The sequence below is a fragment of the Aethalodelphis obliquidens genome, unplaced genomic scaffold (genome assembly GCF_003676395.1).
Source record: "Aethalodelphis obliquidens isolate GAN/ISIS:26980383/991018 unplaced genomic scaffold, ASM367639v1 scaffold42, whole genome shotgun sequence".
NCBI classification, from domain to species: domain Eukaryota; kingdom Metazoa; phylum Chordata; class Mammalia; order Artiodactyla; family Delphinidae; genus Aethalodelphis; species Aethalodelphis obliquidens.
Window position 1 is genome coordinate 4,848,457 of NW_020837986.1, and position 26,198 is coordinate 4,874,654.

General features: G+C 42.5%; 1 long non-coding RNA gene across 1 annotated transcript in view; it reads right to left on the minus strand.

Moving 5' to 3' along the window:
• Positions 1-240: 240 nt before the first annotated feature.
• Positions 241-26,198, minus strand: part of LOC113605179 (uncharacterized) — a 121,423-nt gene continuing 95,465 nt past the window's right edge. The window contains exons 3-4 of the long non-coding RNA XR_003427061.1: positions 12,452-12,577; positions 241-334 (exon numbers count right to left, since the gene is read on the minus strand). This is a non-coding gene — a long non-coding RNA (uncharacterized LOC113605179). The remainder of the gene's footprint in view (positions 335-12,451; positions 12,578-26,198) is intronic.

Genomic DNA, 26,198 nt, shown 5'->3' on the forward strand with positions numbered 1-26,198 from the left:
TTTTTAATCCATTGCATTTGGACAACATATTGAAACGTTTACTATGTGGATGGCACATTCCAACATCCTTATTAGAACAAGTGGACCAACAAAGGAGCAAGAGAGCAACTGCCAGCATTGAATTGAATTGAGCACTTTCTACATATTGTATTATCTAATCCTAACCACCACCCTATGAAGTAGACTATTTTTTACAGGTAAGGAAATAAGGTTCAGAAGAGGGAAGTGACTCACCCAGGGTCACACAGCCAGGAAGCAGTGCTGCTGGAATTTGAACCCAGAACTCTGCGACTCCAAATCCCGTCTTGGTAATACTGTTCCATGCTGCCTAAACCTGGAAGAGAAAGTTAAAAGGCAATTTTAAAGGCAGCAGTCCACACGCAACCACCCTGCACAGGGGATTGGTCAGATTAAAGAGTCTCTCGCATTAAAGGAGATGGGGACAGGGAAAGATGGGAAGTTTGCAGTAAAAAGTGAACCATAGGGCTTCCCTGGTGGCGCAGTGGTTGAGAGTCCGCCTGCCAATGCAGGGGACACGTGTTCGTGCCCCGGTCCGGGAAGATCCCACGTGCCGCGGAGCGGCTGGGCCCGTGAGCCATGGCCGCTGAGCCTGCGCGTCTGGAGCCTGTGCTCCGCAACGCGAGAGGCCCACGTACCGCAAAAAAAAAAAAAAAAAAAGTTAACCAGAGCCACCTGAAAACCTCAGTGTCACTAAGATGGGATTTCTCTAATCAGAATAAGGGTGCAGACAGGAAAAGTCCAGGATGAGGAGTGACAGTAGTAGGCTGTGATTTCACCTGTCGAATTCAAGCTATCGGTGTAATTAATTTTTGTTGGTCCAGAGCCTCGGGAGTTTCGCAGGTGAAATCTGAAACCCGTCCGCATTCAACGGCAGACCGCAGAAGGAGGTGGCCACTCCAGACTGGCAGGAAGCAGATTTAATAAGCAAGGAAACTTACTTAGGAGCCTTGTCTCCAGCGCGGCAAGATCTCTGAACCCGCCCATCAGAATCTTAAATGTTTAAATAGAGGCCTTAATGGGGTTCAGCCACGTACACCGTCCAGATGGTCTCAACACCTTACTCTCTCAGGGCTGCATCCTTGAAAATGGCTCCCACAGTGGGAATGGCTGGCGGAACTTACATTCCAAGGACGGAGGGGGGAGGGGGGAGGGGGAGGAGCCTCTGATTGCCCTGGTCCAGATCACAAGTCAACCTGCGGTCATGTCCTCTTCCTGACCTCCTCCAACACATGGAACTCTCCATCTGCCCACGACTGTTATGTGAGTGAAAAGTAAACACCTGGCAGTACCAGCGAGGGAGTCTGGAGTCAGGGTGCTCACTTAGCCTGCATGACCACTGAGAAATTGGGGTCTGGGCTCACGCCATGCCTGTTGGAACTGGGGCGGCAGGGGACAGTGCTGGAGAGCGGTTGTCCAGCAAGGCCACAGTGAAATGGGGGGAGGACACAGCCCATAAAGGTGACATGTGTAGGAATCAAGGCAGAGGAGCTGGTCTGTATAATCAGGAGACTGGTTGCACACAGGGGAGATGGGAAAAGAACTGACCAGATTGGGCATAAGGCAAGCCAGGTTTCTCGCTGTCAGAGAAGGAACATACAAATATGGAAAGGAGGGAGGCTAGGAACTAGATTGGAACTGGAGATGTCACCATGAACTCACAATGCTTAATGTCTACAAATGAATGTATGACCAGAGTTTAATCGTGAAGAAACAACAAACGGAATAATCTGAGAAACATTCTAGAAAGTATAATCTGAGTAACATTCTAGAAAGTATCTGGCCTGTGCTCCTTACAAATGTCAAAGGTATGAAAGACAAAGATATGAAAGACAAAAAACTGAGGGACTATTCCAGACTGAAGTGGACTAAAGAGATGTGACAACTAAATGCAATGCAGGATCCTGGACCAGAAACACAAGGGTGTTTATAAAGGATGTTTATTGAGGTAATTGGCAAGATTTGAATGAATCTGTGGATTGCATAGTATTACTGTATCAATGTTAATGTCATTGTTTTTATATTTCTACTGGGGTCAGGTAAAATAGTCTTTGTTTGGGGAAAATACACACTGAAGTATTGCAATATTTAGAAGTAATTAGCCATGCTATCTGCGCTTACTCTCAAATGGTTCAGAAAAGTATACAGAGAGACACAGAGAAAAAGAATAAGGCAAATATGATAAAATAGTAACAACCGGAGAATCAGATTAAGAGTATACAGAAATCCTTTGTTCAATTCTTGTGACTTTTCTATAAATTTTAAATTATATATTAAAAATTTGTAGAGACATTTTATTGTGTTCATTACTGCAGTCTAGCCTACACTAGCTAATATAGTATGTAACTTTTCTAATAGGAGTTACAGTGTATCACTAACATAATAAATATTTATTGAGAGCCCTCTGTGTGCTAGGCACTGTGCAAGGGATATAGAACTAAAGAAGACAGGCATGGTCCCTGCCCTCCTGGAGCTTCCAGTGAGATAAGGTAGATATTAAACAAATTATATAATTTGTATCGCAGTTATGGTAAGTGTTGGGAGAAGGCTTTACAACAGGGTGATCTAATCTCATCTGGGAGTGTCAGGGAAGTTTTCTCCAAAGAAATGGTGTTTAACAATTAAAGGAAGTTATCCCAGGTAAAAGACATTGACTGCAGTTGAAATAGGAGTGCTTAAGTGTTCAATATCCTATCATGATATTTGCAAGGTCCTGGACCTCCCCAAATGAAACTATTATTTTCTCGTGAAAATGTTAAGAAAATGTCAGTGCTTACTCTGAGTCCACCCAAAGATTGTCCTTGATATTGGAATAATTTTAAACTCCCTGATTCTATCCTCGCCACATTATAATGTATTATTTATACTGCAACCAGAGAATTCTTTTGAAAACACTGATAAGACAATATCTCTCTCAGCTTCAAACCCTCCAAAGATTTTCCGTCTGTATCTGTTATCTATCGCCTCAATAATACTAGATAGCAAACAACCACAAAACCCCAGTGGGATATAACCACGAATATGAGAGGTCCTGCTGATTGGGTTGGGCTCAGCTGATCTTGATTGGGTTCAGGCAATATACCCAAGGGGTCAGCTGCACGTTGTTAGATCCCTCAGCTGGGATATTGGATTGCCCCAGCCACTGCTCCATAGTTCCATCCTCCAGCAGGCTGGCCAAGGCAGAGGAGCAAGAGGGAGTAAGCCTAATCAGGCAAGTGTTTCTCAAGCCTGCACTTGAATTCTGTTTGCTAACATACCATTGTTGAAAGCAAGTGGCACGGCCAAGCCCAGAATCATATGGAAAGGCAGTGCTAATGATGCCAAAATCTTGGCTCTCTGTGCACCGGTGCTGAAAAGAAATAAGGAGACAGTTCTGGAGGAACGAGGAAAACGGCTTTAATCTTTGCCTGGCAAAGGGAGTAACACAGCAAGCTAGCATCTCAAGAACTGTGCGCCTCCCTTCCCTGGGGAATAGGGAAAAGTTATATAGCCTGGGTCTCGTGGTCTGGGGTAGGTATAAGGCTCAAATTAATGAAGGTCTTGCATTTCTTTCTTCTGAAAATTCATGGCCAAAGCTGGCATCAGGTGGCTCAGCAACTGGGTCTGATTTCCCTGAAGTTATCAGCCATGACCTTCTTTCTGAGATGAAGAGTGCTACAAGGGAGTATAGGGGGAGAAGAAATGCCAGGTGCAAAGGGTAATTCACATGGAGTCAGAGGGTAATCAGCTTTGTGAAGGACAAGTCTAGCTACAAGTGTTCCTTAGTAGTAACAGCCTAAGAATAATCAAGATTGCTTAACTCTTACAGGCCTGTTTGTTGTTTCCCCAGCCTGTTCACTGGTTCCTTATTTTTCTTGTTTATCAGAAAAGTCTCATTTCTGTTTTCGCTGCAACAGATTCCCCACTGCTAGTTCATTCCCTCCATATTAATGGAGGAAGGGAAATGGGCATCGTTCTTGTCTAGCTAAGGACAAAACTTCAGTTTTGCTCCATTTGACAAACACAAGCTCTCTGGCCCAGGGGCCCATCTATCTCCTACTTCACTAAGTTACATGACAACAGTCACGCATATAAGGAGGAGTGAAGAACTGGGGTCATAGCATCTCACATAGAACAAAATCCAAGTGCCTCACCAAAGCCTACATGATCTGGCCCTCCTGACCTCAGATGTCATCTTGCTTTATTGATTGCTAATTTTCAGTGTTTAGCATAGAGCCTGGCACATAATAAGTGTTCAATAAATGTTTCTTCACTGAATGAATGAATGAACGAATGAACATTGTGTTCTTCCCTTGGCATGTGCTGATTCATTGGGCATTAACTTGTCTCTAAAAAATTCAACATGGTTGTTTTCTTCACTTCTTTTTAGTTTCAGTGTATATCATAGATATCATTATGAATTGGGCTTTATTTTAAGGTACTAATTTGATATCTACCCCATAAAGCTTCTGCAAAGGTGATAGCATGCTGGTGCCTCCTTGCAGTAAATACTTTAGGATTAGAGAAGGAAGAGGACTCAGCTTGTAGACAAATCAGAAAAAGGATTAGATTTCCTCAAACCATTGTTACTGCAATACCTCTGACAGAATGACTGAGTTAGGAGCTTGTTATCTCCTGGGATGTTCTGGGCCTGTAGTCTAAGTTTTGGGAGCCTTGCACAGTTGAATGGTTTTGGTAAATCCTGTACTCCAACTTGTTTCTTCTGGGAGAATGTTAAAGAGTTACTATGGATTCTAAAGCCCAGGCTGGGGGACTTCCCTGGTGGTGTAGTGGTTAAGAATCCACCTGCCAACGCAGGGGACATGGGTTCGAGCCCTGGTCCGGGAAGATCCCACATTCCGCGGAGCAACTAAGCCCGTGCACCGCAACTACTGAGCCTGCGATCTAGAGCCCACAAGCCACAACTACTGAGCCCACGTGCCACAACTACTGAAGCCCGCACACCTAAAGCCCATGCTCCACAACAAGAGAAGCCACCGCAGTGAGAAGCCACCGCAGTGAGAAGCCCGCGCACCGCAACAAAGTGTAGCCCCCTCTTGCCACAACTAGAGGAAGCCCACGCACAGCAACAAAGACCCAACGCGGCCAAAAATAAATAATTTTTTTAAAAAATAAAATTTTTAAAATAAAAATAAAGGCCAGACTGTCACTTCCACATCTGGGTTTGTTCACTCTGTGTCCCCAGCACATCGCTTAGGGGGCAAGAAATAAGTCTTTGTGGAGTGAACGAATGATCCAGGTAAAATGAAGTAAGATAATGAGAATGAAGAGAATATTAAAAATGACAAAAGAGTAGTGGCAGAACTTGGGAACTGATTTGATTAAGGATATAGAGGTGGCCAATGAAGTCAGTGAGCACCTCTGGTTCTTTGGAATCTGGGGGCCCACAAGCCAAATTTGCAAAGTTCTTCAGAAGTCAGGAATGAGGTAGCCAATTCTCTTCAATGCCCTGGCCATAATCCCCAAGACCCCATACCATTTCTGTGCACATCAGCCTCACTTCCAGTGCTGACAACTACGTCTCTGCCAGTGGCCTGCCTTCAGGCTTTTTGTCACTGTGAGAATCCACCAAGCACCGAGTTAACATCCCCTGATGAGTGTGGAGGTGTAACTGTCTCAGCTCCCTCACCCTTTGAGATAAATCTGATGTGTGTGTTTTTCGAGGTCTCTCAAAATTTCCCCCATGGAATTAATCTCCAGTTACCTAGTATGGTAGCTGGATTAATAACTCATTCTCTATTTACTACCTTTCCTTTTTAGATTAACTCCCCATCTACTTGTATTCTTTACAACTCCCAATAAAATGCTTGCACTTGAATCCACAGCTCACAATCTACTCTGTGGGAAACCCACACTAAGACATAGGTTGTGAGTAAAGCAATCCTAGTAGGAGAACTAAGCTCCAGCAAGACACACCTTGCAACTCACACGGGAGAACTGAAGGGACCCCCTTCTGCTCCCCCAACCCAGCGTGTCCCTTTCCCACTCATCCTCAGTCTCATTTCTAAAGATCCCAAAGTGCCCTGAATGTGCAGCTTCGCTATTTATTTCACAGGATGCAGAATCCATTTTTGTTTTATCTCTTTCCAGACAGTTGGTTTGTTTTAATGGACTGCTCTTCTGCCTCTACATAATTCTTCTCTAAATTAAATTCTCTCTTCAGCCCCACATAATACACACTGGGCTGTCAGCTCATTACTTTTACATCCTCTCTTGTTCCGTTTATGCAAAGGTTTAATTAACTATGAATTGCTGTGTAGGCAACAGGAAAAAGCCCACCCCCCAGGTGGCTGTGTGACTCAACTCTGTGAGGAAAGAGAAGCAATAGAGTGCTGTGGGAAGGGGCCAGAGGTGAGGAGACAGCATGAAGATTTTCATCCTCTCTCTACCATTTTCAGCTACTAAATATGTATTAAGTTGCTGCTGTGTGCTTGTCATCATTCTAGGTGTGAGAGTGGTGAATCAGAGCATGGGCCCTGACTTCACAGAGTTTACAGTCTGCTGGGGGGAATAGATTGTCTTAGGTTATCTATTGCTGTCTAACAAATTGCTTCAAACAACAATAAACATTTATTATGTATTACATTTTCAATTCCAGTATCTCAAATGGGATCACATATGGGTCAGGCGCTCAGGAGCAGCTTGACTGGGTGGTTCTCGCTGCAGGTCTCTTGTGAGATTGCAGTTAAAGTCATCTGGGCTGCAGTCATCTGAAGGCTTCACTGGGAAGTCCTTCACATGGACTGTTGGATCCATGCCCAAGGTGGGCCATTCACATGGCTGGCAAGTTCATCCTGGTTGTTGGCAGGAGCCCCCAGTTACTCTTCATGTGGGTCTCTCCCTGAGATGCTTGAGTGTCCCCATGGCAAGGCTGCTGGATTCCCAAAGCAGGGCGGAGTTATGCCCTTTCTGATGTAAGCCTGAAAGTCATACATCATTTCTTCTACATTCTGTCACACAGACCAGCATGATTCAAAGTCGGAAGAGACTGCACAATGGCATGAATACTGGAAGGTGAGGATCACTGGGCGCCATATTGGAGACTGTCTATCACAGTAAGTAAACAAAGAAAGTCGGCAATAATTGCACATTGTGATCAGTGATATTAAGAAAATAGAGTAACGTTGATAGTGACTGGCCAGGGACAGCAGGTTACACGGTGAAGGTGGTCAGGGAAGGCCTCTTTCTAGCTGTGTAAAACAACAAAATTTCCCTAGCCTTTTTTAACCCTCAGTGTACTCATTTATGAAAGGGGAACAATAATCATTCTTAGCTCACAGGGTGGTGTGAGGCTCAAATGGGACCAGAAGTATGAACATTCAATTGTTATTTTACTTTCTGCACTTAAGTGGTTACATTTCTGCTTCCAAAAGACCAATAACCTTAACTGGGATAGGTGGGTGGTCCCTTTGCTGCCAGCTTCTGAAGGAAAATCCTAGAAACATTTGGGCAGAGACCAGAGCTCCTAGGACCCAGCTGAGCTACACAGCCAGCAAAAGAGAAACTTGATTGTTCTCTGGCTTCCAGCTAAGAAAACACATTTGGCTAAAAAATATTTGTCAAGCTCCTGTGTCCTGCATGAGGCTTAGATATTGCCAGGTTTGATTCATCCCTCTGGCAAGGACATCTCTTTCACAAAATTTCAGCTCAGTCAGTGCTGGACAGAATAAACAAATTCTAGAATTCACAATTCTGGATATAAAAGACAGGCACAGCTGGATTTTGTCTTTTTTCTACCCCCTGTCCTGGGCAGGAAATTAGAGTCAGGATCCATTCCCGGAGCTCCCTCTGCTTTATTTTGCCAACGGCTGTACATGTTCAAGCTTCTATCTCCTCGTTAGCAAAAGGAGGTATTCTGACCATCAGCAAAGATAAAATTATGATGATACACAATGCTCAAGATGGTGTAAGAAATGGACAATGTTCTATAGGACTGAAGGGAGTAAAAACTGGATTGACCAGTCTTGGAGGCAAACTGACAATCGTGGAAATAATTAGAAGAAGCCTTTTTTTTTTTTTTTTTTTTTGTGGTACGTGGGCCTCTCACTGTTGTGGCCTCTCCCGTTGAGGAGCACAGGCTCCGGACGCACAGGCTCAGCGGCAATGGCTCATGGGCCCAGCCGCTCCGCGGAATGTGGGATCTTCCCGGACCGGGGCACGAACCCGTGTCCCCTGCATCGGCAGGCGGACTCTCAACCACTGACCCAGAAGAAGCCTTTTTAAAAAGCATATCCTTTAGGGACCTCCCTGGTGGTCCAGTGGTTAAGACTCCACACTTCAAATGCAGGGGGCGTGGGTTCGATCCCTGGTTGGGGAACTAGGATCCCACATTCCACATGCCATGGCCAAAAAAAAGAAAGAAATCAATATAATAACCTAATTGTAATATAAAGGTGAAATTAAGTGAAGTAATTTTTTTAAAAAATTACCCTTTGAAGGAGCAATTCCACACATGGAATTTATCCTGATGAAATAATTAAGGATGTGTACCAAGTTGTAGGTATTTACATGGAAATATTTCTATAATATTACATTTTTTAAAGAATTTTGCAAGATAATATATACAATATGATCCTATGTTTTCATAAAAGGATATAGATATAGACATTTGATCAACACAGTGATGAGAGTTCTTTTTTTTTTGTTGTTGCAGTACGCGGGCCTCTCACTGTTGTGGCCTCTCCCGTTGCGGAGCACAGGCTCCGGATGCGCAGGCTCAGCGGCCATGGCTCACGGGCCCAGCCACTCTCCGGCATGTGGGATCTTCCCGGACCGGGGCACGAACCCGTGTCCCCTGCATCGGCAGGCAGACTCTCAACCACTGCGCCACCAGGGGAGCCCGAGAGTTCATATTTTAATCTTGCAGACAACAGAGATTTTTTTTTAGCTTACATCAAAAATTTTAAAAAATTGATCATGTAGTTAGTCTCAAAGACAGTCAATAGGGCTTCCCTGGTGGCGCAGTGGTTGAGAGTCCGCCTGCCGATGCAGGGGACACGGGTTCGTGCCCCGGTCCGGGAAGATCCCACATGCCGGAGAGTGGCTGGGCCCGTGAGCCATGGCCGCTGAGCCTGCGCATCCGGAGCCTGTGCATCCGGAGCCTGTGCTCCGCAACGGGAGAGGCCACAACAGTGAGAGGCCCGCGTACCGCAAAAAAAAAAAAAAAAAGACAGTCAATAAATTTCAGAGAATTGATATCATAAGTTCATATTCTATGATAGCAACAGAATTCAATTTTTTTAACATCTTTATTGGAGTACAATTGCTTTACAATGGTGAGTTAGTTTCTGCTTTATAACAAAGTGAATCAGCTATACATATACATATATCCCCATATCTCCTCCCTCTTGCGTCTCCCTCCCTCCCACCCTCCCTATCCCACCCTTCTAGGTGGTCACAAAGCACCGAGCTGATCTCCCTGTGCTATGCGGCTGCTTCCCACTAGCTATCTGTTTTACATTTGGTAGTGTATATATGTCCATGCCACTCTCTTACTTCATCCCAGCTTACCCTTCCCCCTCCCTGTGTCCTCAAGTCCATTCTCTACGTCTGTGTCTTTATTCCTGTCCTGCTTAGAATTCAATTTTAAATCAACAAAATGCTTACTAAAAAGGAAAATATCATTTTGTGAATTAAGAAACAATCTTTAAGTGACCCATGGGATATAGAGGAAATCACAAGGGAAATTACAAAATACTGGGAACTGAGAAGCAATGAAAATATTGCATACCAATCTTGTAGCATCCTACAAGCTAAAACAGGACATCAAAGAAAATGTGTAGGCTTAATAAATTATCAAAGAAAGAAATATGGCTTAGACTGGGACCTGTACCTTAATATCTATGCCCCCTCTTTCCTGTAATAATAAAACCTCTGGTTTCTAGGTAGGCACATGGCTGCTCAGAATGAAGACCACCCTTCCCAACCTCTCTCATAGTTAGAATGGCCAGTGTTGAAGTTCTGCCCAGTGGACTGTAAACAAAAGTAATATGTACAGTTTTCTGATCATATCCTCAAAGTGACTTCTTGACACTTTTCACCTTCCTGCTGATGGAAATATAGACATGGTGGCAGTAGGTTGGCTGTGGTATAGTAAATAATTTGTCTGGTCTTTGTCCCAGGTTCCTGGCATAGAACTTCAAAAATCCTAGGGATTTCCTGAGTGATAAGAGCATCTCTATTATGCTAATGAAATGACACATGGTGGAACCCGAGAGAGCTTCAGGATAGGGGCTGGTCACTAGAAAGACCAAGCACAAGCTAAGACTTTTAAGCACCCAACTTCTGGGGAGGGGGCAGTGGGCAGGATATTGAGTTCAATCACGTGGCCAATGATTTAATCAATCTTGCCCATGTAATAAAAACTCTGAACACCAAAGCTCAGAGGAGCTTCCTGATTGCTGCGCACACTGCTGTGCTGGGAGAGTGATGCACCCTTGAATCCGTGGCATTGGCCATGGAAGCTCTGCATTAGGACCCTTCTAGACCTCTCCCTAGGTGTATCCTTTTGAAATTATAATCATAAATATCATACTTTCAGTGGTTCTGTGGATCATTCTAGTAAATTATCACCCCTGTGTGGAGCTGTGGGAACCTCCTAGACTGGTAGCCAATTGGTCAGAAGTTCAGGTGGCCTGGGGACCCCCTTGCAGCTGCTGTCTAAAGTGGGGGCAGTCTTGTGAAAGGATGAGCCCTTAACTTGTGGGACTGTATTGCAGTACATCCAATTGGGGTGGATACAGAGTAGCAAACAACTATACCAGTTTTCCCAGTACTGAGGGGTTTCCCTGGGCATGGGACTTCCAGTGCTAAAACCAAGGAAGTCCCAGGCAAACCAGGACAAATCACTCTGTGCTGTGGTGCTTCTAAAGGTATAAGGACAAGGGCAACACCTTGAAGACTGGTGAAGCAAAAAGACAGAAAGATCGTGAGTTCCTAAGGATTTCATGGAGCAGAACTTCCTCCTGATGGACCTGGACTGGCTACTTCTAGCATTTTACATGAGAAAAAAATATGTGTCCTGTTAAAGCCACTATTTCTGTTAAACACAGACTCACCTAATTTGGGTACCTTAAAGTGGAACGCTGAACATAACAGAGACAAACATCCATGTGGCTTTAGAATACTAACTGGGTGATGGCCATGTTGACTCAGATATTGCAGGTTGGAAAATTAGTAAGCCTTGTTACACAGGGACTAAATCTTTGGCAGAATAGTATTGCACTGCTTTGGAAGATAGAACACAGATTCAATGAGGCTATAGTGCTAGAAGAATACATATATAATATATAGAGTATGCTGGTCTGAGTTAGCACTGCTCGTGGTTTTCAGAGAAGAGATATAAATCCTAGAGAAGAGATATAAATCCAAAATAAAGCTAGACAGCTAGCACAGAAGCACACTCTGCCTGTGGTTTACAGTCTAAGTTGACCAGGAGTTTATTTGCTTGGGTTTTTTCAGGGTTGAAAATTGCTTCTCTAGCCCCCAAATACAGCTATTAGGAGTGATAGCCCTGTAGTGCCAGACTTAGCAGGAGATAAAACCATGGCCCCCAAATGTATTCAACACCTTCTTTTAAGAGATGTTTTTGCCAGAACATTGGAGCCAGCCTCTAGGAAATGATTAGATGAATGAAGTCTTTGTGTTAGGTGCAACTAGTTAGCTGCCACTAAGTTGAAAGAGAGAGTAATGAGCAAAGCACAGAAGTAAATTCAAAACAGAACCTTCAGGTTTAAATTTTTATTTCTAAGAGAAAGAGAGCTGGCTGTGGGTGTTTGACAAAGAATTGACTTGACATGTACCATCAAGAAGTGGGTTTCAAAATCTTTCTAGTCCACAAGGAGAACATGCTCTGAATGGCCCACCTCAAATGTGTCAAGGGAGGATCATGGATAAGAAAGAACATCCAAAATGGTAATGCCAGACGACATCAAAAGATGATGAACTAAAGAGTTCGTCCAAGAGAGGGAATCATACTGGATGGGCAATGGGGTTTGATCAGTCATTAGGGGGCATTTGCTGTTCTGTGTTTCACCTTCCCCGCTGTCCAAATGAGATTTTTTTATGATTGTTTTCCTAACCCTACTTCATCATTGTATATTGGCTATATGAGAGGCAGATAATTTATCTTGTATTTTTTTAAGTCATTGCACCATGAAGAGCCACATGTAGACCTAATGGAGAGGACCGTGCATTACCCAGAGATCCTAGACTCTGAGTTGGGTTCAATAACTACAAGGGACCTTGGAATTGTCTCCTTTGGTGTAGGGATGGTTGGGAAGATGGGAACACATGGATGTTTGGGTAGCAAAGGGATGGACTGTGGCCAGAGCTACTAGTTGTTCCCAGTATCCATTATCCTTTCCTCCCACAGTAACATATCCCTTAATTTTTAGCTGAACACAGGGCTTCTCAGAATAAAAACCAAATTTACCAGCATCTCTTGTGTGGTCATCAGAAGAGTTCTTGCCAATGGGATATGAGCAGACATGATGCATGTAATTTCCAGGTCATATCTTCAAGGGAGGGAATCCTTTCTTCTCCTCCTCCTTCATGTTGGCTGGAACAGAGTCATAGAGATAAATTATCTTGCAACAAGTGGACAAGAGGAAAACTGTACAAACAACAAAATAAAAGGATCCTGAATCCTTAGGCTTTTGTGAAGCACAGTTGCTATGCCAGCCCTGGATTTCCTACCTCCTACATTCTCATGCGTGAGAAAAATAAACTTCTGTCTTGTTTAAGCTGTAGTTATTTTGGGTCTCTGCTATATGCAGCCAACTCTCTAATGCTAACTAATGTAAGAAATATGGAGAATAAATGAATTATGCATTCACTTTTAAACCTAGAAAGAAAACTCAAAAAGGTAGAAATAAGCAAGTAAAAATAAGATCAGAATTAATGAAATAGAAAAAAGTAGTTTTGACAAAGAACAAGCAAGTTCTCTGAAAATAATAATTATGTAGATAAACTTTTTTACAAAAGTGATCAAGAAAGAAGGCACAAATAATATTCTCATTAGATCATAATTAATAAACAAGAAAAGTTTGTTTTTTAATGATAAGAGATTCTTACAAATCACTTTAGGTTGACATAAGACATAGATATAAGGAGAATTTTTCTATAAAAGTATAGAAAGCCAAAATTGACAGAGAAAAAAATAGAAAATCTGAATATGTCAATAACTATTTTTTTAAGAATCATTTGTCAAAATTCTTCTACACCCCCCCAAAAACATACTATGCCCAGACAGTTTTATAATCAAATTTTACCAAATGTTCAAGGAAGGAACAGACTATTTCTATATTGTATAAATTCTTTCAGAGAAAAAAAAAGAAAGGTTCCAGACCATCTTATGAGACTAGATTAACCTGGATTCTAAAACCAGATATGGATAATTAATTAGTCAGCTTTACTGCAGAGACAACCCAAAAATCTCCACGGCTTACACAAACAAAGATTATTCCTCATTCATATTACACGTGGACTGCAGGTGAGCTGAGGCCCTGGCCCCAGCTGCACCTCTGTTCCATGTGTCTTTGCATTCAGGGGCCCAGGCTAAAGGAGCATTCCCTGTGTGGAACATGCTCATCTGGAGGGCAGAGGAAAAGAGTCCGAGAGCTAGTAAATAATTGTAACGTCTCTTAAAATCTCTTGGTTTACGCTTGGGACTGACAGAGAGTCACTTCCACACACAGGTTCAAGATCAAACTTGACAAAAGAGAAGGTAGAATTAAATAACTGTTAACAATGATGCAATTCTCTACAGATAGTATTTTAAGCAGCGTCTTAATGGGCAAAGGTCCAAAGGGGGCAGTACAGATAGCAGAATATGCAAAGTGCCGGCCCAAATAGGAAGGGTTGCTGTGTGAAAGAAGCAGAAATACTTGGGTAAGACCAGAGTCGATGGGCAAAGTCCCAAGGAATGGCTTCCTCCTGTCTGTACTGTCCAGTCAGGCTGCAGATCATCAACAGAGGTAGTACCAGGCGGTGCCGAGCAGAGGCTGGATGAGTACCTTGTCGGGATTTGTGGAGAGGAGACAAGTGAGCACTGGGCCAGCTGACATCCAAGGTCTTACAGTGCGAAAGGCCTACGAACAATGGGCAGTCCACTTGTCTCCTCTGAGGCTAAGTCTTTAGGTCTGGTCGCTGATGATACTTGCCACAACTTACATACTGGGATCTCCGCCCAAAATATGCTCATCACCCCAAACTTCCTTAATTCCTGTATTTCCATTAACTTGTCAGGGTATATTTTAATTATCTTGTTCCATGTTCATCAACCCCCATGGTCTCATGGAGGTGGTCTTGTGAACTATACCGTTTCAGGGATCAGGTCTGATATTTTTATTTCCAAGAACCCATCCCAGGGCCAGGTGCTACTGAGTGGATGAGTAGACTTACCCATGACTTTTTAAGTTGCATAGTATTCCATGGTTCTGATATAACAACATGGAACCGTCTACCCCAGAGGTTCTGAAATCAGATAGGCCGAGGGGGAGCAGCCCAGAGAATCACAAGCAGCTGCTGCATTTATCATGTCTATTACTTTCGGGTGAGAGGTGTCAATCAAAAAAAGACCATCATGTGCCTTTTGAACGACTCCTAGAAATGAATACACACTGGTGAACAAAAACTGAGAATTAAAAATAAAATGTGAAGTAGAACTGAGCTCTTGGTTGGAAATGCAAGCTTTTAATATTTAACACCTTGGAGGGCAATGCAGGTCTCAGTTCCTCTGACTGACAGCTCCTAATGACAGCAATAAACCAAGGTGCCCCATCTGCCAAGCAGATGTTCTGAGTTGACAAGGGGCCCAACCACTGTCCCAGATGCATCTGGGTTTTTTAATTGCTGAACCCTGTTTAAGGGCCTGAGCTATAATATGCATGTGCTTTGTCACCAAAGAAATGGCGATACATACGACAGGAACATGGAGCCTGATAAAATCAGAAAGAGGACATTATCAATGTTCAGATGAAGGTAGATAGGAGTTCTGACTGCTTCACTAAAATAATTCAAAGCAAGTTCAGAATGAACTGGAGTGGAGGGAGGTGGTGAGAAGAGAGAGATGTCGTAACTAAAATTAATTACTCTTGTTACTATGGTAGCAACCCAGAACAAGCAGAGTTAGACACACATCCAAGGTGAATCCCAAAAAGGGCCATGTGCTTGCTTTCCTTCCCCAAGTAGCTGGAAGCAGTTATCTAACAGGATTAAATCCCATTGTTAACCCACTTGACTCCAAAGACAATCTTCCTCTCTGGTTGGTTCAGGGCTGTAACAGCACAAGTGTTGTTTGAATCCTAACATCTCTTACCCACGTTCATGCTGACCATTCTTTCAAGATAGCCAATTAGGTGGTGTCTTGGTTGGGTCCGCCAGAAGCTGACCCAGAGAAGGAGAAGGATTCCAGAGCAAGTAGTTTAGTAAAGCCCAGTAAGAAATGGAACCATCGAAGAGGGATCACCCAATGAGAAGGAGACATGGAAGTGTCAGAGACATGGTACCTCCACAGAGTGGGAGGGAATAAAGACCCTAGTCTCTCCCTTCCCACACTCTGATCTCCTCTCATTGGCCAAACCCAAGCATAAGGCAGAAGGTAAGGGAGCCCAGGTAGTGCAATTTACAAATTACATAGCCTCACGTGGCACAGAGCAAAAAGGAAAGGTACAAATTGAACTGGTGGGGAGGGTGTATGGTGACTCAAACATGGAATGATCAGCACATCCAGGCTGGCTGATAGGGCTGGGAGAGTCTAACCAAAATTTAGCCAGTTTCCTTCAAAAGCCAATAGATACCCCTTTTAAAGTTTGTAAAGGAAGATGTGCTAAGAAGGATACATTTCTCAAACCCAGCTAAGACTGAGGGTCCTAACAAGCTAGAGGACAGAATTCTCGGAAGCTGACCTCTTAGCCACTGCAAGGAAGCAGAGAGAGCTTTAATTAAAAGCCGTCCTTCCCGTGCTGCTGCCCAGCTTCAAGCAGTCCTTTGGTCCCCAGCTGCCTCCTTGAGTCCCAGAATACTTTCCACCCACAGAGGAACAAAGCACATCTGCTGCTTCCTGGTACCTAGAGGCCTCTTGTTACCCACCCTCCTGTTCCCTTTTGCGGGGGGAGGAAAAGAAATATCCATGAGCAACTCGAGGTTGTACACATCAGCCTTTAAGAATCCCCAGATGGATTGATCATTTTCTCACTGCCCTGACCTTCTGATTTCACCCAAGAGGCATCATTAAAATTGAACCCTTTCCACACATGCTCACAAAAGCAGCACCAGTTTGGCCCAGGAAAATATTGGTCTATCTGGTCCACAAGCCTCACAGCACACAGCCTCCCCAGTTGTAGAAAGGTGCCAGTGGAACAGATGGCCAAAAGGTACATGAAAAGATGCTCAACATCACTAATTATTACAGAAATGCAAATCAAAACTACAGTGAGGTGTCACCTCACACTGGTTAGAATGGCCATCATCAAAAAAATCTACAAACAATAAATGCTGGAGAGACTGTGGAGAAAAGGGAACCCTCCAACACTATTGGTGGGAATGTAAATTGGTATAGCCACTGTGGAGAACAGTATGGAGGTTCCTCAACTAAAAATAGAGCTACCATATGATCCATCAATCCCACTCCTGGGCATATAACCGGAAAAAAAACACAATTTGAAAGGATACATGCACCCCAATGTTCACTGCAACACTATTTACAATGGTCAGGACATGGAAGCAACCTAAATGTCTATCAATGGAGGAATGGATAAAGAAGATGTAGTACATATATACAATAGAATATTACTCAGCCATAAAAAAGAATGAAATAATGCCATTTTCAGTGACATGATGGACCTAGAGATTGTCATACTGAATGAAGTCAGACAGAGAAAGACAAATATCATATGATACCACTTATATGTGGACTCTAAAGAAATGGTACAAATTTATCTACAAAACAGAAGTTGAGTCACAGATGTAGAAAACTAACTTCTGGGGCTTCCCTGGTGGCGCAGTGGTTGAGAGTCTGCCTGCCGATGCAGGGGACGCAGGTTCGTACCCCGGTCCAGGAAGATCCCACATGCCGCGGAGCGGCTGGGCCCGTGAGCCATGGCCGCTGAGCCTGCGCATCTGGAGCCTGTGCTCCGCAACGGGAGAGGCCACAATAGTGAGAGGCCCGCGTACCACAAAAAAAAAAAAAAAAAAGAAAACTAACTTGTGGTTACCAGGGGGGAAAAGAGGGGGGAGGGATAAATCAGGAGATTGGGATTGACATATACATACTACTATATATAGAATAGATAACTAATAAGAACCTACTGAATGGCACAGGGAACTCTATTCAATACTCTGTAATGATCCATATGGGAATAAAATCTAAAAAAGAGTAGATATGTGTGTATGTATAACTGACTCACTTTGCTGTACAGCAGAAACTAACACAACATTGTAAATCAACTATACTCCAATAAAAAATAATAATAAATTTAAAAAGATAAAAGAAAGGTGGCGGTGGAGGTGATATTGGGCTGCTGTGACTGTTACCACTGTGGCTGTTTAAAAAGCAACCTCCCCAGGTGCCACCCATAATTAATTGTTCTGTTCTACTGAGGACCCTATCAAAAGGAACTGGAGGAGGTGATTTCCAAGATCTTTGTTTCTCATTGGTTCAGAGTTACCAAGAAAATACAGAAAAAATCACATTAATCAAGGGAAGGGAACTTTGGATTGAAACATGGCAGGAGTCCCTGCAAAGCAGGCCCCAGGGAAAAGGCCTCCCCAGCTCCTAGCAAATGGATTGGAACCGTGTGTAAACCAACACCAGAATGCTGTGTCTTTGGCTGTTTTTTCAATCCCAGGTTTAAAACATTTGATTTATTAAAGTTTTAAAACTTTAATAAATAGATGAATAAATAGATGAATTTCTCAGCCAACATTGATGAATTTCTCCCATCCATCATCATGTTGTAATGTGACATGGCTCTTGCAAAGCACTTATGCCTCCAACTTTGTTCAAAAATAAGTGGAAAGGAATGAAGGTGACATCCTCAGAATTTTGTTTTCTTGGAAACTAGACACACCACACACAACTAATATCCTCTAAGGCCAGCCTCCTCCTATGAGGGGTGAGTAGAGGGGGACTATAACAAAATCATAGAAATATCCTGTCTTTCCCTGCTTGTTTCCCTTGGAAGAACTGTTATTTATCCTTCAAAACCCCACTCATATACCCCCATCCTGATCCCCTCTGAGTCTACTGTTGTACTTTTCACACTGTCGTGACTTTTATTCACATCTGTCTCTTCTAAACTCTGCAGAATCTCTGATTTTGTCACCCTACACTCCCAGAACCTAGCACAGTACCTAGTAGGTGCTAAATAAATGCTTGTTGAGTTAAATTGAATTGGGGGCTCAGGGGGCATAAGTTCTAGTTCTAGCTCTTTATTCTTAAATAGCTTCATCTCTTGACATCTCAGTTTCCTTGGATATAAGATGAGATCAACCATTTCCTACTCTACTGTCTATGTCAGCTCAGGCTGCTATAACAAAATACCATAGATTGCGTGACTTACACATTTGTTTCTCACAGTTCTAGATGCTGGGGAAGTACAAGATCAGGTGCCTGCTGATGCAGTTTCTGGTGAGGGCTCTCCTCCTATCTTGTAGATGGCCATCTTCTCATTGGTGCTCACATGGCCTTTCCTCAGTGTATGCACATGGAGAAAGCAAGATCTGTCTTCCTCTTCTGATAAGGGCACCAATCCCATCATGAGGGCCCCACCGTGATGACCCCATCTAAACCTAATTACCTCCCAAAGGCCCCACTCCCAAATACCATTACACTTACGAGGGCTTCAACATACGAGTTTTGAGAGCACACAAACATTCAGCCTTTAACACCTGCCTACTTCCTAAAGCTGTTATTAGGGCCAAAGAAGATGAGCTGGAGTAAATGGGACTATGAACTTTGGACCTCTGTTCATGTGTGAAGGATGATTTAAGGATAATTGCCAAGCAATGCCAAGACCAATGTGTAACCTGGTGTTTCACCACCTCACCATCCCCTTGACCTCCAGGGCTGGAAATCAGTGACATCAGTCAAGTCATACTATGCCACTTCATCTGTCATAAAATTCTACTCACAAAGTCAAGCGATCTTCACTTGATTGATGGGGAGAAGAGAACTTAATTTTTCTCCTAAAAAGTTTGCAGTCACTCATTCCTTAGAAGTCCCTAGCCTGACAAACTGCTGATGGTGAAATTTTCATTTTGCCATAGGTTGTTCCATAGAACTCTTGTCCCCAAAAAAATGCCAACAGGTGGTCCACAAACAAAATAATACGACATAATAGATGGGTTGTTGTCCAAAAAGGTTGGAAAACACTGGGTTAAACAAAGGTCAGTGAGTTTCTTTCCTGCAGAACTTCTCAGAGCCTTTATTATTCAGAAGGCATTGATAATTTTCAAAAGTTGGACTAACGTACGCTTTCTTAGAAAGTTGGCCAAGAATGTCTGGTTTGGGATCCTGCCTATATCTATTTCTATCAGTAAGAGACAAGACTAAGTATTGAATTGGGGAATGAGTGAGGAATGCATCTTGAAAAATTAATTCTAGTTCTAGGTAACATTTACTGAGCCAATGCTGTGTACCATTAGAGAGTCACATGCATCATCTCATTTAATTCTCCAACAGCCCTGTGGGTTAGGGAGCATTCATTCTCCCACTTGTCCCACCTCAACTCCTTTCTGATGGCTTTTGCCAATTATTTCTACAGTATGTGAAACAATTTTTTTTCCTGCCTGTGACTATCAAAACCTTTCTTGAAGAGTAGCAATAATGGTGTCAGAACAAACTGATGTGGTTATAAATTCAAAAAGAGAGAAGCACTTACACTGGGATCATTGAAGCCTTTGCTTCCCACCGTAAGTAAAGGATCACACTGCTGTAAGTCCTCAACCTCTGTGGCCCTTTTGAAGGTAGGATGGATGTACTGTATTATCATCATTCCATTATAAAATTAATCTTTCCCTATTCTGATGGATTATCTATTGATATAACTTCATACCATTATTTTTCTTCTTCTTTGGGACAGACAAGTGAATTTTCCTTAATTTCACATGAATTATGAATAATTTCACCTTTTGAAAACTTTGGTGTTTTTATTTGTACTTTATATAGTATAAGGAGACTAAACATGGACAGTTTGCCATGTAAATGCAGCTGCAAGTCCATTAGCCAACACCCCCTTGCGCTAATTCCCAACAGATTTCATCCTTGACTTACACAGAAATTCTGCAGCTATGGCTCCCCTATTAGCCCCTGAAAATGGAGACTGTGCAGTTGAACTTGCCCAGGGTCACACAGTCAGCAAATGCCAGAGCCTGAGTTCCTCTCTTTCCTTTGTGTAGTTCAACTTCTCAGGAACAAAGCAGATGAGCCATTATCTGAGCACAAACCTAAGGGCAAAGCTAGCTCAGCCATGAGAGGATTTGGAGCTAACACCTGTGAGGGGGACTCAAGCTGCCTTTCCCCTTTCCCATCCCCCTCGGTCTCAGGGGGACCTGCAGCTGGAGTCAAGTGAACAGAAGCACATGCATGAAGTACCAGAAACTTCAGGGGAAGTGAAGGTTGACTCCCACGTTTATGGTCCAGGGTACTCCTAACCAGCTTTAAAATGTGGCAATCCCTCCCCTGCAGCAATCTCCCCTTACTCAAAACTCTCTATGCCTCTACTGCAGATATGAGAACTTGGCATCAAGTTTACACATGAATCAGTGATAGTTACTTTGAATCATGACCTAGATATGGTGACTTTGACAATCCAGATCATAAAATCAGAAAAGCATTAAGCATTGGGGTGGAGCATTGGACACGAAAAGAAAATGCCTCTGAATATGCTTATTATCTTCAACAGAGCAAAACATATGTACATGTAGTCCACTGAAACTATGGAGAAAGATGATACCGAAAACTTCAAGAGAGCTACAGTCAGTGGGAGTTAATGGTACAGTACCTATTTTTGCTATTTTACTAATTCAAGATGTGGAAAAAGTCATTGACACCATCTTTATTCAGGACCCTATCATTGCCTTAATGTTGTAGGGGTAAAATTGTATTAATAAGGGCTTTCAGAAGTTTGTATCGATAATTGCCCTGGTCACCTGATTCCCACAGATTTCTCAATTGTAGAGTCTCCTACCATGAGGGTGTTTGGAACTATTATTTTTGCAGTTGGAGAGAAACTAGTTAAACCTTTCTTCATAAATGGAACCATCATCAACACCATCGAGCTAGGTCCTCCTAGGAATTGTCCTGTAATTCTCTCTCTTCCTCACCCCCACATTCAATCAGAACTATAGGTTTACCTCCTTGACATCTATTGACTCTGTCCCTGTGCTGCCACTGGCACCACGAAGGTGTTAGTTCATCTCTCGCTTAGATCTTTTCTCCAGGTCCCAGCTGATCTGCCCCCAGAGAAGATTTCTAAAAGGCAAACCTGACCGTGTCACTCTCCCGCTTAAACCCATCAGGGCTCCCCCTTGCCTACAAAAGCCCATTTATTAATAGATGTCCCACTGAACTGGCCTCTGCCTGTTCCTTCCACTGCATCTCCCACCACTCCCACACGAACCCTAAATTTCCACCCGATGGAAGTTCTTGTAGCTGTACGGCCCTTAGTACCTACTCTTCCATCTTCCTAAGCCCCATTACCTTCCCCCCTTGTCCCAGGTGTGGTCTCCTTAAAGATCTAACTCATTAGCATCTAGACACACCAATCAGTAGAAACTCAGTCAGCTGTGTGGCTTTGGGACAGTCACTTAGCCTCTCTGATCCACTTGTCTTCCACCGGCAAACAGATATAGGACCTATTTCATGGGATTTTTGTGAGTAACTGAAGGCTCATTATGCACTCAACACAGAGTGGACCCTCACTAAGTTTTCCCTGAACCCGAGTTTCAGGAGGACCCTGAGACAAGCAGGATTGGAGAAAGGAAGGAGCTAACTGGATCTGCTTCCGCATTACGTGATGGAGAGGTAATACTAGACAACTCCAAGGAGAAAACTCATTTTATCTTTATGATATCCATGATTTCAAGCCCTTTGGTCTCCCTTTATCAGAAACTGTTATGCCCCAATATCCATTTTCTCATTGTTCTATAGTAATAGGAAACCTGGACTCTCAGTTGGGCATTTAGCCAACCAAAATAATATGACAATTCCTAACCTCCCTTGTAGCTAGATGTGGTCCTATGTTTAAGACAGTTAAGTTCTGGCCAGTAGGATGTAAGCTGAAGTGATGTATACAACTCCCAGTTCCTGTCCGTAGAAGGAAGAGGCAGGCTCTGCTCTTTTTCTCCCTCTCTTTCCAATGCAGATGTGGTAGAGGTGGTCATGGTGGGCCATACCTGGCCATATGGAGAAAGGCAATAGCCTAGGAGCAGAAGAGCAGCATGTATAGAAGCATCCCGATCCCCGAGCACTAGCGAAGGACAAAGCAGCCACACCATCTTGGACTTTTATGTGAGAGAGAAATAAACTTCTCATTTATTAAGCCACACTCATTTTGAGTTTCTCCAAGAGCAGCTAAACTCTATTGCAACTAATATAATTTCAAATACATTCCCATTGGCTTTTGACTCCATGGCCCCAGCTATGTGGGGAACAAAGAGGTTCTTTCTGCCCTATTCATCTCTCCCAAACTACTACAGGGCAGTAGCAGGTGAGGTGAGCCCTGGTTTTCATCAGTAAAGCTAAAAATGATTAAAATGTCTGCAGAATTATATGCCAAAAACTTCTATTATTACCATCTTACTATGTCTTACTAAAGTTGAAAGGCATGTAAGATTTCTCCAGAGAGGCCATTCACAATGCATTGCAGAACCGTGTAGGTGTTTTATGAAATGTGTTTTATTCAAGCCAGGATATACAACACTAACATTATTGAAAAAAAAATTGAGGGTCTGGTGGTCTCCTTTTAATATAGTCTTTTAACAAAAAAGTAACGTCATATACATATTCAATTTAATTTAAATTTTATCTTTCCTGCTATTATTCATCTTGGGTGTTCAATGAAGAAATATTCCCTTATTATTCTTATATTAGTTTCTGACAGTTCAATTTCTCTGACTGCTATGCCACAAACAACCTCCACTGAAAAAGCATAGAAGTAGTTGCTTTGATCAAAATTTCATGCCAAATCTTTTAGAGACCACGTAGATCACAGTCTCTGAACACAGACGCATGGTACCAGAGCCCCCGGAGCCAGGCTTGAGAAGATTTCTCCATCCAGAACATGGTGCACATTGGGAATTACCGGGAGACTTTAATACCTGCTGTTTCCCAGGTCCCACGCCAGATCTTCTAACCTAACAGAGCAGGGGTGCTCAGCGTCAGGATGTCAGTGCAGAGCCTGGGGTGGGAGCCATGACTGAACGGTGGGATGGTGTATAGTAAGTAGAAGGGGGTGCAGGACAGAGAATTTCTGGTTTGAACTGTTGACTCTGCCACACAGTTGTTTTGATTTTAGTTTCTCTGGTTTTTGTACAGTTTTTTTTTCGAGATACTCCCTTGCCATACAATTCACTCATTTAAAGTATACAATTCAATGACTTTTACTATATTCATGGAGTTATGCAACCATCACCACAATCAATTTTAGAACATTTCAGAATCAAAAAAAAAAAACCCTCCATTCCCTTAGCTTTCACCCTCCTTACTCTCCCCATCGCTCCTCAAGCCCTAGGCAACTACTAATTTACTTGCTGTGTCTATGCATTTGCCTATTCTGGGCATTTCCTATAAATGGAATCATACAATACGTGGTCCTTCGTGGCTGGTTCTTTCACTTCTCTCACATAATGTTTGCAAGGTTCGTGTATGTGGTAGCATGAGTCGGTAGCTTATTCCCTTTGTGGCTGAATAATATTCCATTATATGGATATACCACAGTTTGTTTAGCCATTCGTCAGATGATGGATGTTTTGATTGTTTCCATTTTTTGGCTATTATGAATAACCCTGCTATGAGCAACGGTGTACAAGTTTTTGTGTGGACGTATGTTTTCACTTCCTTGGGTATATACCTAGGACTGGAATTGCTGGGTTATATGGTAACTCTATGTGTAACCATTTGAGGAACTGCCAGGCTATTTTCCATTTCTGACAGCTCTCAGTCTTCCCATCTATAAAATGGAGTCATAAAAGCAATGTCACAGGGTTCCTATGAAGATTAAATGAAATAAAACATGGAAAGTATTTATAAACATGCCCAAGCATTGTGGGCATGGATGAGATCATTAATGAAATTCCAGTAGCTATAATCAGGTGGGAAGTTGAAAACAAACGAGACCAGAGGAAAGAAATGCTATTTGAGTCACTTATTTCTATCCAGTGGAGGAGAATTTTTCAAGGTCTACCACTCAAACAATTATTATCTTCTCATTTAAGAATGATCTTTGGCTAGTTACTTAATTTTTGAGCCTTGGGTTTTGTTTTGTTTTGTTTCAAGTCTGTAAAAGGGGTGTGATAAGGTTTACTTTACATAGTGGGAGGTAAGGCTTAAATGAGATCACATAAATTAAGCATCTGGTACTTGACACAGAACAGGTAACCATCCAAGCTTTAGTCTCATTCACTTTCCTTTCATAAAACTTATAAAAGGGAAGCCTAGAAAAAGGGACAACTTGATCAAGTCATGAATGAAAAAGCAAGAATGAGGACAATTTCTGCAGAATTTAAGGTCACTATGAAAAACCGTCACAAGCTGTTGGGATTTCTGCCTTCATTACCCCTTCAGAGACTGAACTCTGGGCTCAGTGGCATAAGGATGGGTCCTAAGGAGGGAGTCCTTTATCTTTACATGCCCTGGGCTCCATGAGGGGAGAGAGGTCAGTTGGTAATCTAGGTCTACTGACCCCATGACCCACTACATAGGACTGGTCATAGCTCCTTGCAGCAAGGAGGTGTTTACAACTGCAGGTAGACCTCTTTAGTGAGGCCCAAGGGACAGATGTGTCTGGTTTAGAGATTGTCCAGTAATCTGTTACACTAGAATTTCTCAAACTTTAAAGGCCATACAAATCACCCAGGGAGCTTGTTACAGTGCAAATTCTGATTCAGTAGGTCTGGGTGGAGCTCAAGATTCTGTTTTTTAAACAAGATTTCTGGTGATACCCACATTGCTAGTTCAAAAACCACATTTTTGAGGAGGAAGATATTAAACCCTCCTTGTTTTTTTTATTCTACTCAAACAAAAAAGACCCAGCTGTGGAAGTGCTAGGAAGAGAAAAGACAGGAACAGATTTAAAGAGAAGCAAGAAGTTGGCTGGAGTTCTGGTATCTGCTCTGGGCCCAATAATAGTGGAAGGCATACCCCTCCCCTTCATACCCAAAACCATGCCACGGAATCTTAAATATCTGATTGAAAAATGTTAATGCACTAGGATATATCAATGTCAATATCTTTGTTTTGATATTGTACTAGAGTTTTGCAAGATGTTACTGCTGTATTATTCTTTCAACTCTGTATCTCTCTGTATTATTTCTTATATGTGAATGTGAATGTATGTCTCAAAATAAAAGGTTTAATTTTAAAAATCCACAATAAAAATATGTGAATGAATGAAATGGTAGCCAATAGTTTGGTAAGTCACAGTTTCCAATTCTGTGCTTTCAACAAAATTGAGAAAGGACTAAGTCGAGTTGTTGGTTAACAGATCATTACAAGTAGTTTTGGATGATTAAAAAAAAAAAGCACCAGGAAGAAAAGAGGGATTAGAGTTGCATTTAAATAGAAATCAACTTTAGATGTAACAGCAGAAAGAAAAGAATGGATTTGTTTTTTAAATAAAAAACACGCCAACCTTATTTTACAATCAGAAACACAAAAGTCTGGTATATAATCATAGCAAATGCATTTGTTTCTAAATTTTATAACATGGTCACTTAAAGAAAAAGCTGACAAGGAGGAAAATCAGAAAAGAGAAAAAAAAAGACTAAGTATAGAAGGAAGTGACATAAGAGAGATCCATAAAAATGGGATAGAAAAATGAGCAAAGAGAGGCTTAGAGGGTCTCTGCGGTGAGCCCTCACTGCCCTGTGAAACTGAGTTATAGAAATAAAATGATAGAGTCGGAGGCTGTTAACACTGGAAAGTCTCTTAGAGAGTGTAAATGTTTAACAGCCTGCTT